The sequence below is a fragment of the Cervus elaphus genome, chromosome 4, assembly GCF_910594005.1.
Source record: "Cervus elaphus chromosome 4, mCerEla1.1, whole genome shotgun sequence".
NCBI lineage: Eukaryota > Metazoa > Chordata > Mammalia > Artiodactyla > Cervidae > Cervus > Cervus elaphus.
The window spans coordinates 44,972,450-44,987,808 of record NC_057818.1 but is presented as its reverse complement, the minus strand read 5'-3'; the positions used below and the strand labels follow the sequence as shown (position 1 = coordinate 44,987,808).

At 44.2% G+C, this 15,359-nt stretch overlaps 1 protein-coding gene across 3 annotated transcripts in view; it reads right to left on the bottom strand.

Moving 5' to 3' along the window:
- Positions 1-14,505, bottom strand: part of GARRE1 (granule associated Rac and RHOG effector 1) — an 82,202-nt gene extending 67,697 nt beyond the window's left edge. Inside the window, exon 1 of one of the 3 annotated variants that reach the window (XM_043899105.1) lies at positions 14,433-14,505. The gene's annotated coding sequence lies outside the window, so the exon portion shown is untranslated. Of the gene's footprint in view, positions 1-6,733; positions 6,819-14,432 lie in introns of those variants that run through there. The other 2 variants (XM_043899104.1, XM_043899103.1) reach the window with 2 other exon arrangements.
- Positions 14,506-15,359: the final 854 nt, after the last annotated feature.

Sequence of the window (15,359 nt, the reverse complement as noted above, 5' to 3'; positions counted from 1 at the left end):
CTTGATAATGTGGGGACACTCACAGGAAATTAGGGAGGTAAGTGAAGTTATTGTCCATGAAGTTCAAAGTCCAACCATTTCCATGGCGATTTTTTTTTTTTTTGGTCAGTCAGAATGACACAAACCATATTTAGAAACGCATTCCAGAAAAATGCTTTGAAGAATTTTATTCCCAACATTCACAAATTTAAAGTATCTATTCAGACAAGAGAAAATGTCCAGAAGACCCAGTTCTTAGGTCTCTCTCTCTCCCCTTAGGACTCTCCTTTTTTTGGCTCACCTTCTACTGTCACATTAAAAAGAGTGACAGACAAAGATGCTAGTTCTCCTTGCTTTCCTCCTGCCCCTCTGGCCATTCTTAGTCACCTCTCTGAGTCACTGACAGAGCTGAAATGCTGTGGTTCCTCAGAGCTCTGTGTTGTGCCCTGTCTGTTTCTAAGATCAACAAATTCTCACTGGGAGGATCCCCAAATCCATCTCTCTAGCCCCAGTCTTTCTCTTGTGCTCCATATTCCAAATATTCAATGGCCCAGTGCACAGGTCTTCAAATCAAATGTCCAGAACCAACTCTCCCCAGTCTCTCCATATTCCTTTCCTGTCTTGGTGAATGGCATCACTATTAACCTACATGAACAAGCCAGAAACCTGGAGTTATATTCAATTAATCATCTAGTCATGTTCCTTCTGTCTCCTTAACATTTTACAAGTCTTTTCTATTTTCACTGCCAATCCAAAGTTCTAACTATCTTTATCTCCTGCCTGAATTATAGAGGAGCCTCGTGAGTGAACTTTCGAATGCCTGGACTGCTCCTCTCTGGTTGCTGTGTGATTAATCACGCCACTCTCCTGCTTAAAGCCGATTACCTTCCCATTTTTCTACCACCTCCCCCACCCCATTTCTGCCTAGTTCATGCCACTTTTCCTCTCACCATCTACCCACCAAGCTCCTTCTGCATGGAAAGCTCTCCCGGCTTACTCTCACTCCTCCTGGATGTCTGACGTCACCTCCTTTGGGAAGAGACCTTGACAAAGCCGGAGGCAGGAGCACTTGCATGTGCAACCATAACGTCCTGTTTTTAGCCCTGTCTTAGCATCGCCTTTGCTGCTCTGTAATGTACTGCATCACAACCGCCAGCTTCCCCTGTGTTTCTCTGCCACCTCCAACCAAGATCACTGAGCTCATTCAAGATATTCGAGGGTGCTAAGCACCTTGTAAACATTCAACAGCTATTTGCTGAGTAATTAGTTCATCCTCAGTATTTATTTAATGGCCATTTCTATACAACATTCATATGGTCAGCCTTGCTAGCCACAGAGGCAGTAAGCTAAGTGCTAGATAAAAGAGTCCACTTGACATAGGGGAAAAAAAGCTTACAAAATGGCAAGTTCACCCAAGTTCTCCTCAATAAAACAAATCATTAAGTGACTACAATGTGTCAAGTATTACACCCAGAGCTTTGGATACATAATTTAATGTTCACTAGAACTGTAAAAGAAAAACAACTGACATTAAGTAGCAGGCACTGTGCTACACACTTCACATTTGTTACCTAATTTGTTACCTAATTACCCTGTGAGGTAATATAAGAAGCTGAGTGAGTTCTTTAGGTTCCTGCTACACTTGTGAGGTAAATAGTCCCCAAAACAGCTGGTTTGTGATGGGGAGGGGGGGGGGGGGCGGCCTGTCACTAGCAGCAGGGCTCTTCTCCATCACTACAATACTCTACCTCTGTCAATTATCTAGACTGAGACATTCTGTTTATTATCCTTAGGAGATGGTTTCATACTATAGGATTCTTGACAGGAACTGGCAGGAAGTTGACCTGGAGAGATGAACAAAGAGAAAAGTTGTCTCTCTTTAGGAGATCATACCCATATCCATTGCTGATGACCTAAATTCAACTCTCCTGGGACTAGACTCATAAGACATGTTACCTAGTCATCCTTCCATCCCTTGGTCTTCCTCCTGTATATTTACTGCCTTGATATCAACCCTAAATGTATTAGCCCAGATGGTCCCTATCCTGTTCCCTTTCCCTACAGTCTCTTACAACATTCAGTCCTGCCAATTGTGTTCACCACAGTTCACAGTTCAATCCTGGTCACCTGGTCTGCAAAGTTCAGTTCAGTTCAGTCACTTAGTCGTGTCTCACTCCTTGTGACCGCATGAATCACAGCACGCCAGGCTTCCCTGTCCATCACCAACTCCTGGAGTTTACTCCAACTCATGTCCACTGAGTCGGGGATGCCATCCAGCCATCTCATTCAAGCACTGCACAAATGTTGGCTATTGTTACTGTTACATCCTAAATGCCTCTTGCTCTCTCCCTTACACGAGCACTGTTCAGCTTCCAAAGAACTAGTCTTCAGGAGCAAGCATTTAAGGCCAAGAAAGAGTATCTTCTATGAGGACTAGAAGCCAAGCCTCCAGATGCTCAGGCCCCAAGACCTTTCAATGAAAGCATAATAGATCAACAATAGCAAAATCTAAGTAGCAAGCTAAAAATGCATGAGAATATCAGATACTGGAATAAAACTAACAAATAGCTCCAATCCCAAGGGACCAAACATTCTATTTTATCCCATTTCACAAAATTAGTAAGTCAGCACTCAATCTTTTAACATAGTGGCTCTCAACAAGTGAAGACGAGGCTGTACATACAAACATACAGACACACTCTCACTCACTCACTCACTCACAAACACAGACATCCGCCCACCAGGGGACATTTTGCAATGTCTGCAAACATTTTTTGGTTGTTACAACTGACAAAGTGCTGGTGGGTAAGGCCAGGAATGCTGCTAAACATCCTGCAATGCACAGGATAGCCCTCTGTCCACCTGAAGACAAAGAATAAAACACCTAAAAGGTCAATAGTACAACTCCGCTAAACAAAGTCCTTCCACGTTCAGGTACCTAAGGTGTAAGTTATTTCTTTCTGGGAAGATGATACAAACTTCCCCAAGAAGTTAAGCCAAAACAGACACATTTAAGGTATCACTGGAAGAGAGACAGGTAAATGCTAAATACCTGGTTGAGAAATGCTGGGACTTGGGAGGAAGGAGAGCACTGCAGAGGCTGAGGCATTGTCAAAGATCTCAGAGCAGATGGGACTCCTCACTTCACTCCAAGCCTGCCAATCGAGGCCCCCCCACCAATCCAGCCCCCTCAGCCCCCACCAATCCAGAATCACCCCCTCCAGTCTCACTTGCAACAGATCCCTTCCACTCACCCTTGGCTCCTGCCACACTGACCACCCACAACAGCTGCTTCTCCACAGGGCTACTATGTCCCAGTGTTACTACCAGAAAAATCCCTCAACCACTTCCCAAAAGCTCTGCCCTCCAGTTGAGGAGTACTCAGTTTCCCCCAACCCCAGGCTGAGGAGGACATGTTGTCATCTCAACCCAATCACCCAATCGTAAGAATGTGTTTCTATGATTCCTGTGGACAAAGGTGGAACATGCTTTAAAGGACTTCTCTGGTGATCTAGTGGTCAAGACTCTGCACTTCCACTGCAGGGGATGCAGGTTAGATCCCTGGTCTGGGAACTAAGATCCCACATGCCTCAAGATGCAGCCAAAAAACAAGCTTAAAAATATAAGAAAATGCTTTCTTTTTCTTTTTTAAAGCCCTAAAGCCTTGGACTTTCCTGATGGTCCAGGGGTTAAAACCCTGTGCTTCCATTGCAGGGAACACAGGTTCAACTCCTGGTCAAGGAAGTTCCACATGCCATGTGGTAAGGCCAAAGAATAAATATAAATAAATTAAAAAAAAAAAAAAAAGCCCTAAAGCCTTGCTCCCTGCCACCTAAAATCAGGACTTAGCAGCTGCCAGCCAGGAGACGCCTCATTTCCTGTAGTTGCTCAGTAAAAATAGGAAGTGGGGGAGGAAATTCACAAAGCAGAAACAAAAGTAATCACTGCGTAGCTTCCTGAACACAAATCACTGAGCAGGGAGGGTATCATTAAAACATGGAAACGGAAAGGGAGGCATGGAGAGCCAAGACCAGCGGAAAGGAAGTGACACTTAGGGGTCCACCAAGCCCAGACTACTTCTGTGCCCAGGAGACTGCTCCCAAAGAAAACTATGTGCAAAACTGGTCTAGTTTATACAGAGTTTCCAAGGAATATAACCCATGTTAATGTAAAGAATCGTACGACAACTCCTGAAACATTAAAGTTATATCAGAGTTTAAAAAAAAAAAGTCAATGAAAAAATTCTAAGGATGCCAAGATTAAACTATATTTTTCCTGGTCAAAAAGTGGCTACTAAAACTGCTATTGAAGACAGGGACTTCCTTGGTGGCCCAGTGGTTAAGACTCTGTGCTTCCACTGCAGGGGGCACTGGTTCTAGATTCTTGGTTGGGGCACTAAGATCCTGCATGCCCAGTGGTGAACCCAAAACAAAATAAAACAAAAAGTTACTAGATAACTGACTGGTTGACAAAATCTGAAGCTCATGCTTTACTGTATGAAAACTCAAGTAGACAGGGGAAAGAAAAAAAAAAAAACCCTACTAAATGTACAGCTTTGTGCAGCCAAAACAAAACAAAAAGTTACTAAATAACTGACTTGTTGACAAAATCTGCAGTCCAAGTTTTCCTATACTGAGGTATGAAAACGCTAGTAGACAGGAAAAAACCCTACTAAATATGGAGCGTGGTGCAGCCAAAACAAAAAATATTAAAATCATATTGAGGTATGAAAACTCAAGCAGACAGAAAAAACTCTACTGAATATTCTATTCATAGAATTCTAAAAATTTCTAATCATAGCTAGAATCTATTGTAGTTAAAGATACTTCTACCTGTGTCCTCTAGCATGGCTCAACCCTGTAAATTGTGCCTGAATGCTCTAGGCACCTAGGATGCAAAGGTTAACAGTGCTGGTGTCAAGGAGATTCTAGTCTAATGGCGTAACACTGCTTCCAAGGGGTGACACCTGACTGCCGCTGTGCTGACACCTACTCTAACACAATTTATCAATACAAAATATGACATTCCTCCATTAAAAAAAAAAGCAAGTTAGCATTAGCAGATTGTGAAAAAGCTTTTATACTCAGTAATCTAAGAATAACTGATAATTTCAGTTATAGCAGAAAAAAGAAATTTTCTAACCTCAAAGGCAACAGAGTTGAAATTTAGTTTCAGAATAACACAGGTTAAAAACAAAATAGGCCAGGAAATTCCCCGGTGGTCCAGCAGTTAGGACTCTGCTTTCACTGCCAATGGTGTGGGTCCCTGTAAGCCATGAGGTAGGACCAAATAAACAAAGAAATATTAGAACTTTCAAATTGTATTAGAGAAATGCTCTGAGTCAAAAAAAAAAAAAAAATCTCTGTTGAACAGAAATCTCCAAAAGAAAAGGAAATGGGGGTGCAAGGGGAAGTCAGAGTCTTGCCAAGAGGTTTATCTGTAAACAACTACCCCACATCTCCAAAAGGTGAACAAAGTTGGCTCCTAAACATCTGAAAAAGTTTACTCAGAGGAAACAAACGTTTTAATCTATAAACTGAAATGGTCTTGAACCAATAAAAATTTGCACATCAAAATGCACCCAAGCACTATGAAGACATTCATGACAAAAAACTATGCTGCTGATGGAAATTCAAGCATAAATCAAGGAGAAACTTTAAAGTAAATCATTAAATTAAAAGTTACAAAACACTGATGTAATTTTTCAAATCCGATCTGTTAAAAAATATTTTTTTAACCTAGACCTATTAGAAACCTTCAGATTTTGTTTCAGTGTGTTAGAGCACGAAAAGGCTTTGATCTACTCAGCTCTGGTTAAGTCTAGTCCAAAGTTTCCAAATTTATGTATCCATTAGAAAGTCATTTAAGAAAACTTAAAGTTCTATAGCGCTCCTCATTCTTAACAACTTGCACTGTGGAACCTATCCAAAATTAACCTCCAATGGGGAAAAACAAGTATTTATCAAGAAGCTTATGTACAAATGGGTAAATCAAACTGTAATATGGAAACTATTTTTCTTACTACAGAGATGAACTATATAAATTTTAGATAAATACACTTCAGATTCAGGATAATTTCTGAAAATTTAAGGTACCCATGAAAAATTTTATCGATGGATATAGCAGAAGTTCCCTCCTTTGGACTGGGAACAAAGCCTCCAATTTTCACACCCAGCAAGCCTTTCCATCTCTCAAAAACCCCAGTAAATCAGAGTTATAGCTCAGGAGCTCATTCTTCTCTGCAAACATTCCACCAAGTCAAATATTTAGCAGTGAGGACATTCAAGGAGCCGCCTCCTCATCTCACCCCCACTTCTTTCCAAAGCAGGCAAGACAGCCCTAGGAGGAGGAATGCAGTGGCTCATATTCTTAATTTGCGGGGTAAGATGCTCCAACATTGAGAGATTTCATGGAAACAGTTACAGCTTTGGGAGACAGACTGACCTGGATATGAAATCCTGCTCTCAGTAACTATCAGTTGAATGAATGGTATTTACTAACCCAAGATCTTATGTAAATTACTGAACTCCCGTGCCTTAGTTTCTTCAGGACTTTAGTGAGGATTAAGTCCATAAAGGACAGCACTCAATAAATGGAAGCTACTGCTTTGAACCAGGCCACAGACCAGTCAGAGGGCAGCATTTTATCTTTTTTTTTTTTAATTCTTCATTCTGGCCTACTGTCATTAAAAATACAAACTCCCCTTCACCCCCACCCCCACACAGTTATAACAACTTTCAAAAATATTTTTTACCTTCTTGCAGCTCTGGCCTCAACTCCCAAAGTCCCGGCAAGAAACTGAAAGTAGTGCTGCCCTGTGTTCTCCAGAGGGGAAGGAAATCAGGCTCCTCCCATTTCCCTGCTTACCACTGCCTCCTCTTTCAGCCCCAAACTAGAGAAAGAACAGGGGCACTGCTAAGGAATGAATTACCTTGCATTACGAACTACATTACAAAGCAGCTTAAGCACAGGTGCCTTCTCTCCTACCTTGAGATGGGGAACAAGATAGGTCCCTGTAGACTTCCCTGGTGGTGCAGTGGATAGCAGTCTGCGCCTGTCAGTGCAGGGACACAGGTTCAATTCCTAGTCCGGGAAGATTCCACATGCTGTGGAACAATGAAGCCTGCGCACCAACTACTGAACCTGTGCTCCAGAGCCCACAAGTCACAACTACTAGAGCCCCTGAGCCTAGAGCCCATGCTCCGTAACAAGAGAAGCCAACACAGTGAGAAGCCCTCACACCGCAACAAAGAGTAGCCTGGTTCACCTCAACTAGAGCAGACTGCACACAGTAACAACGATCCAGTGCAGCCAAAAATACAGAAAGATAAGTGAAAATTAAAAAAAAAAAAAAAAAAGACGAAAGATCTTTGTCCCTGGTGAGAGGAACCACTTTCCCCTCTCCCTGCCGAGGTTACCAGACTGCAGCTCTCAAGCCTGGGAGCCAAGCCAGCTTCCTCTACCTGTTCTCAGGCACACACACATCCCCCTCTGGGATCTGGGAGTTGGGTAGAGGAAGACTCAGGTATTTCTAGGTTCGCCAGTCATAATGACCATCTCACTGGCACCTAATCCCCAAATCATTTTCAATTAAGAAAATTTGAATTTTTTTTCAGGTAATACCTAGCTTTAATTGCACACTCAAAATCAATCTTTCACATTATGATTCTTTGCAACTACCAATTTGAAAAAGCACATACCTGACGGTGGCCTAGACACAAGGATCATAGTCAAAATAGTTAAAAAAAAAAAAATCAACACCATCTAAGAAAGAATCCTAGAAACAGACTCAGGAAATGTAGAGGCCTGTATCCAGGACGCCCACTGACTACAAGCACCAACCTGGAAGTAACCCACATGCACTGCGTTAAGGGATTCATTAAAAAATTACACAGGAACACCCCACAATCATGTGGAAGATCAAGGTAGAGCGACCACAATTCACCAAGCCTAAACTATCATTATCATATGTCATATCATTATTTTATATATATTAAGAACAGTGACTGGCCATGGCATTAATATACCCCAGTTTCAGGCTCCCTCAAAGCTCTTTCCTGCCTCATTTCTCTGCCTCAGTCCATCTCAGACACGTATTACCCCCAGAACAAGCCACTTTGCGTCCTTGTCTCTCCTTTTGTTTTTTCTAGAAGTTACCAATATTTAAGATCCACTGTTTCGATGAAACCATCTTCAGCCCCTTTAGTTCCCATGAAGCCTTTGCAGATGAATTGTGAGCACAGAGAGACAGACTGGACATATCTTCACAGTCACTTTGGTGCACAACACAGGGCCACACCACAACCACCACCACCAGAAACCCACACCTGTCAGCAACTGTTCTAAGGACTTCACAAATAACAACTCCTTTAAGCCTCACTATAATACCAGGAGGTAGGCACTATTACTTTCCCCCTTTTCAGACAGGGTAAACTGAGGTAAAGAGAGGCTTAGGGGTTAGTGACTAATTAAGCAGTAGAGGCAGGATGTAAACTCAAGCAGTCTGGCTACAGTCCTTGCCCTTAACCTCTACACTACATTCCCTCTCTAAATGACTGCTGTGTACAACAGACATTTAGCTTTTAATTCCTTTTTTTTTTTTCTTTTGGCCATGCCATGAAGCTTGTAGGATCTTAGTTCTTGGACCAAGGATAGAACCTGTGCCCCCTACACTGGAAGCGTGCATGCATGCTCAGTCACTCAATTGTGTCCAATTCTTTGCAGCCCCATGGACTACAGCCTGCCAGGCTCCTCTGTCCATGGAATTTTTCAGGCAAGAATACTGGGAATAGGTTGCCATTTCCTACTCCAAGGATTCTTTCTGACCTAGGGATCAAACCTGCACCTCTTGTGTCTCCTGCACTGGCAGTCAGGTTCTCTACCACTAAGCCACCTGAGAAGCCTTACAGTGGAAGCACAAAATCTTAACCAATGGACTGCCAGGGAAGTCCCCCTATTAATTTTTAATTGATAATATAATACAAGTACACCACTGAAAAAAATTATATTGTACAAAAGAGTATGCAAGAAAAAGCTAGGTCAGTCTACCTACCTCAATTTCTGGAGCCTCATTCCAATGGCAATCACTGTTTCTTTTCTATCGTTCGAGAATTGTCTTCCTGCTCTTAGAAATCTGTTTCATGAGTATCCTCTCTCTCTTTTTTTTTACACAAATGGGCACATATACACATTGTCTTGCATCTTGCCTTTTTCACTGAGATTTCTCTGCACTTATGCATTCTGTACCTATGCTGTTTTGATTCAATACTAAGACACACATATTTTCACACTTTAACCCAAGATGTTTTTATGAAGTCAGAAAATCTTGTGACCTTGGACTTCATTAAGAAACAAGAGCCACAAAAGGCTTTTAAGTGCATAGCAGATATCAAGGGTTAGCCTTATAGCAACAAGCAGGCTGAATCGAGGGGCAGAGACCTTGTAGGTGACACCTGACATGTCATTTCTCTTTAACAGTAAATACCTACATCACAGGACTATTATGAGGAGCAAACAAGGTAATATATGCAAAGCACTTCTCATGACACCTGGCTGGAGGTGAGGCTAAGGGACAGACACAGAACCTGAGGCAAAAGCTAGAGACTGTTACGAATTATATCTTCAAAAGCTGGCCCCACTTTCCAGTCTCATTTCCCTCTACTCCCCTATTCATGTCTATCCACCCTTTACCCTAAATCTCCTTCAAATCACATACCTCAAGGTTGCTCAGCTCTACACCTCTGTAGCTGTCATGACCCTGCCTAAAAGCCCACTCCCCTTCTGGTGGAGATGAGCTCACTACTTCCCACAGTATTCAGTTCAAGACCAGCCTTCCCCTGGAAGTCTTGACAACTGCGGCTGGATTCTCTGAATAAGCAATTTGGGAAGAGCATATCTGTCATGACTTCCCACCTTCTGGCTCTCAGCTTTGTCAGTGCACTCAGGAACAAGTAGGCTCAGGAGGACTGATTCAGGCCATCTAAGCTCAAAGATGACTGATGTATTAACCAAAGAAGTAAAAGTCAAAGTTGCTCAGTCATGTCCAATTCTTTGTGACCCCATAGACTATACAGTCCATGGAATTCTCCAGGCCAGAATGCTGGAATGGGTAGCCTTTCCCTTCTCCAGGCATCTTTCCAATCCAGGGATTGAACCCAGGTCTTCCACATTGCAGGTGGATTCTTTACCAACTGAGCCACAAGGGAAGTCCAAGAATACTGGAGTGGGTAGCCTATCCCGTCTGCAGCAGATCTTCCCGACCCAGGAATTGAACCAGGGTCTCCTGCATTGCAGGCAGATTCTTTACTAACTGAGCTATCAGGGAAGCTCTGAAGGCCAGTTACAAACTATAAATACTGATAAGAGCTAATACTGAGCACTTACCAGGGGGCCAAAGAGGAAGGTGTTATTATTGCCCCATTTCTTGGATGGGGAAACAGACCAGAATCTGACCAGTCTGGATGAAAGGCACTCTCAACAGGAAATCTCCATGTAAAGTCATGTTCTAATCAAAGGGTTTTCGGTTCATGGCAGCAAAGGAAAGATTCTTCCCACTAGAGCCCACTAGAGGTATCAACAGGGATGCACACATCTGTTTGGAAGTGCAAAGGCCCAGTGGAGGACTGCACACAGCTCCTCCAACCATGGTCCCCAGACGGTACTACAAACACATAAGTCAATTCTTCTCTTGGACCCACCAACCCAATTTCCAAAGATATCTTCCGAAACCTCTCCTTCCAGAGTCCCAGTCTTTCTTCTGAGGATACAACATTAAGTTTAAGCATTTGGCCACAAACACATTCCAATCATGCCTTCTGAGGGTTATAGCTGGGTCATTCCGGTTGAACTTGAAAGTTTTCCCTGAAATTCTCAAACCTAAATTTACAAACTTCTCTTGCCTTGTATTTTTTCTATAGATAACTGATGTAACATTCATTCTGATTTCATTCTCAGATGATCACTGATTCAATCAACAAATACTTAAATCACTCCGGAAACACTGTGCTTCAGGCTGTGGAGATAGCAGCAGTGAACATGACAGAGAAGATCTCTAAAACCTGTCTCCTGCTTCTAGGCACTTGCGATACTTGATGAAATTGCTTATCTGGTTTTCTTACCTAGGCCATGCCTTCCAGCTCTGTATTCCAATCTTCCAGTACAGTAACTGGCCTATACTGTAAATACTCCATAAACATGCGCTAACTAAATTCATGACTAAATTCACTGGGTCTCGCTTTTCTAATTCACAGTAGGATCATATAATGTCTGAAGTCCCTTAGAGCAAAGGTACAAGTTTAAATCAAACTGTAAGGAATAGAAAGCAAATGGCAAATACAACCCAAATCAAGAAAGGAGAAGAGTTGTAATAAGTCAACTGGCAAGAACTTGAGAGTCATGAAGGACAAGCCACCTTGGGAAGCAGTGAAGGGCTCCCTCACCTGGAGAAAGTATAGCCTCGGGAACATGTCCAGGGGTCAGTTAGAGTGAGAGAAAGAAATTACTTACAGCAAAGTCTGAGTTGGGGTCACCAAGTGGAAACAGGGTGAAGGGATGAAATGGGTCTCTAACGAAAAGTCACATACTGGATGAGTGAGAAGGAGCATGCACTGAGGGACAGAGGTAGAGATATGAAGCTAGGCCTTTGAAAATGCCTGGGACCTTCCCTGGTGGCTCAGATGGTAAAGCGTCTGCCCACATTGTGGGAGACCCGGGTTTGATCCCTGGGTTGGGAAGATCCCCTGGAGAAGCAAATGGCAACCCACTCCAGTACTCTCGCCCGGAAAATTCCACAGACGGAGGAGCCTGGTGGGCTACAGTCCATGGCGTCGCAAAGAGTCGGACACGACTGAGTGACTTCACTTCTCTTTAGAAAATGCCTAGACCCTGATGCTGGGAAAGACTGAAGGCAAAAGGAGAAGGGGGCAGCAGAGGATGAGATGATTAAAATAGCATCACTGACTCAATGGACAAGAATTTGAGCAAACTCTGGGAGACCGTGAAGGACAGAGAAGCCTGGTGTGCTACGGTCCATGGGGTCGCAAAGAGTCAGACACAACTTAGTGACTGAACAACAACAAAAATACAAAATGCTCCCAGGCAGATGTGGGCAAAAGAGAAGCAAAAACAAATGAGAAAGCAGTCACAAAATTAAGATAATGACCACGATAGCATCAAGAAGGCCAACCAAGAGGAGGTTCACAACAGCAAGAAAGTGTGGCTCACCATGCCAAATACTTACGGTCAAGGGAAATGAGAAAGCAGCAGCCACTGTGTCTATCCATTAAGGGATAGAGAATGGATTCAGTATGAATAAAGACATTTGAAGCACAACCCCTGACACATCCAGGCTTTCAGTGAACTTATACTAAGAGAAAATGGGATCTCACTTTTTCTGTAACGCCAAAAGAGCAATTCCTTATTCAAACCAACATCCTCTGTCCACCTTGGAAGGTCATCATTTTCCACTAAGCAGAAAGTCACAGGAGGGAAAAGAAGAGAGTGGACACTCAACTCATGTGATGTCCCAGTCCACTAACTCTCAGAAACAGTAGTTTTCCTATAGACTTGTTAGATTTGCGTGACAAAAAGCTCCTGGTGTATTAGGCTTCAGATTAGCAACAGAATAAACACTTAGCAAAATTTTCAGCTGAATCATGTGCAACTTGTTTAAAAATTTTTAAAGAGGATGCTTAAAACATGCTGTCTTCCAAAAATCCAGGGATAATTTTAGATAGAAAAATCTAGGCTTGCCAAGGGAATCTGAGAACTTTTCTATCTTGGTCTCCAATGCTAACCTACGTATTCGTGTGCAAAAATAGAGGAAGATTAGAATCTCAAATGCCAGACGGAAAAGTTGCCACAACAAACCTGAACTCTTCATATGGAGTTTGTTATCTTGTCAGTAAGAAAGCAAATGAAACAGTAGTAACTAAACTTTCTATCTCAAAAAATAAAAATAAAAATAAAACTCCCTGGACTTGTAAAGAAAAATAATTTTTTAAAAAGATACTGTGAATGGAATTTTGAAAAAGCATACACAAAATCTAGATATCAAATCTGTAAGCAGTCCTTTACAAACACATACTTAGAACTTTTGGTGTAAAACATGATAAAATGGCAATTACAGCTTATTCAATAAAACTGGGAAGGTATCTGGAAAATATTTCATATCTTAAACCAAAACTCTATTTTCAGTAAATTAAATAGCTAAAAGAAAAACAAAATAAAACCATGAAATGAGAAGCAAAGATGGAGGTATGTTACAAATACTGGAACGGAGAATAATTTTAGAAGCGTCAACAAAAGAAAAATAATACTATGTATTTTTAAAATGAATGTTACCTTTGACCTCATTTGTTAATTTATCCTAAAAGAACCATCAGACAAATCCCTGTGGCAGAATCATCTATCCCATGACGAACTGGAAACAACTTACATGTTCATTAGTAGGACTTGGTTAAATTGTGATATACAAAGGTATATTATGAAGTCTATAAAAGTGATAATACATGTATTTACTGGTATCACCAAAATGTTAGCAATGGCTATCACTGAATGGTAGGTTGCAGGATGATTGTCACTTTAAAAAGTACTGTCACAACACTTGTTGTCTTGAGCGAGAAGAAAGGGGAATGAATTGCTTTTATAATGGGAGTGAGGGGCGGAAACAAGCTATTTTCAAATTAGGGCCTCTCCCCCCAAAGCTAAGTATTCCATCTGGCAAAATTTGTGAGGAGAATAAACAAAATTCTTATCATGCCAACCAGGCAAGCTTCTTTCCTCGCACCGAGCAGAGCAGGAAGACACACCCCTGACCCTACGCTCGCCCCTCGGGCTTTGGTCCTTCATCCTCAGTCCCGGCCCTCTCGGGGTCCCCGAACAACCTCCCCGGGCCCGACTGCGCCAACGGGCTCAGCGGGGCCGGAAAATCGTGTTCCTCGGGGCCCGGCCCTGCCCGGCCCCGGCGGGGAAGGTGAGCTCAGCCGACTGGCAGCCGCGGGGCGGCGTGAGGGCCGCGTCCGTAGGCAGTCCCCGCGGACCCCGAGACCCATAGGCCGAGGCCCCTCCGCGGACTCATCGGAGGGGTTTCCGGGAGCGGGTCCCGGGGCCAGCTCGACCTCCCCGGCCCCAGTCGCCCCAGGGAGCGCCCCCGGCCCCTCATGTCCCGCATCCGCGGGGTCCCTGCCGCGCCCCCAGTCCCAGGCACGAGCCGCGAGGCCTCTCTGGGCTTCCGTCCGCCCGGCCAGCTCCCCCTGAGCCCGGCGTCCTCCACAGCGGACAGGCAAGGGGCGGGAGCCGACGGCCCTGAGTCCTGAGGCCCCGAGCGGGAGCGACGCCCCACGAGCTCATTCAGCCGCCAGCCCCGGCAGCGGCCCACCGCCCTCCCGCCCCTCGGTGGGTGAGCCTGCCCGCCCACCAGCGCCAGGCAGCGCCTGCTCGTGCCCGCTCCTCACCTGCGACGCGCCCCGGCCCCCTGCGCACCGCCCGGACCGGCTGTGTACACCGGAAGTGACGTCTCCGGGCCGGCCCCGCCCCCGCCCCAGGCGGACGCCGGGTGGCTGAGGACCCAGCGGCTGGGAGCCGACCCCCCCTCCCAACGCGCCGCGCGAGCGGGGGACACGGGCGGCCCTGCACCTCCGTCCCGACCTCCAAGTGGGAGAGCCAGGGTGGGCTCGAGGACCGGTGGCCAGAGCCACCTAGTTTCTCTACTGTGACTTGGCCTCCGGGCGGGAGGGGTCAGCTGCGTCCACACAGATTTATTGTTAAAATTAATTACTGAGAAATTGAGCGCGTATTAGCTGCCTGGTCTTGGAAGGCGCTATAGGAACTGGATAGTGCCCTCTCCCTCATACGTTTATTCTCCAGCGTGGAAACATAATAATTGTTATAAATGCGCTTGATGGTACAGTGCCAACTGAGACAAGTGCCAGGAGGGGAAAGTTGACGTGGGAGGGAGAGAGTCCCCCGACCTAGTGAAGGAGAGTGACCAGAGGATTCTTCCCTCAGGACAAGAGCAGGAGTTAAGGTCCTGAGGTGGGGAGGGTTGAAGAAGCAGGGAGGAAAGGATATTATTGCAGAAGTAACAGCAGGTGTTTTCGGTGGCTTTATTTTCAAGAAACTAAGGTGATGAGAAAATTTTTCTTGAGAGCAAGGGGTGATTTGACCATACTTGTGGGTTTAAAAGGATTACTTGGGCTATATTGTGGAGAAGGACTAGAGAGGAGAGGCAAGAGTGGACATAGATTTGTATGCCCATGTTAATAGCAACATTATTCATAAAAGTCAAAAAGGTGGAAGCAACCCAGTGTCCGTCAGTGCATGAACTGGATAAACAAAATAAGATATTCAATGGACTATTATTTAGCCTTAAAAAGGAAGGG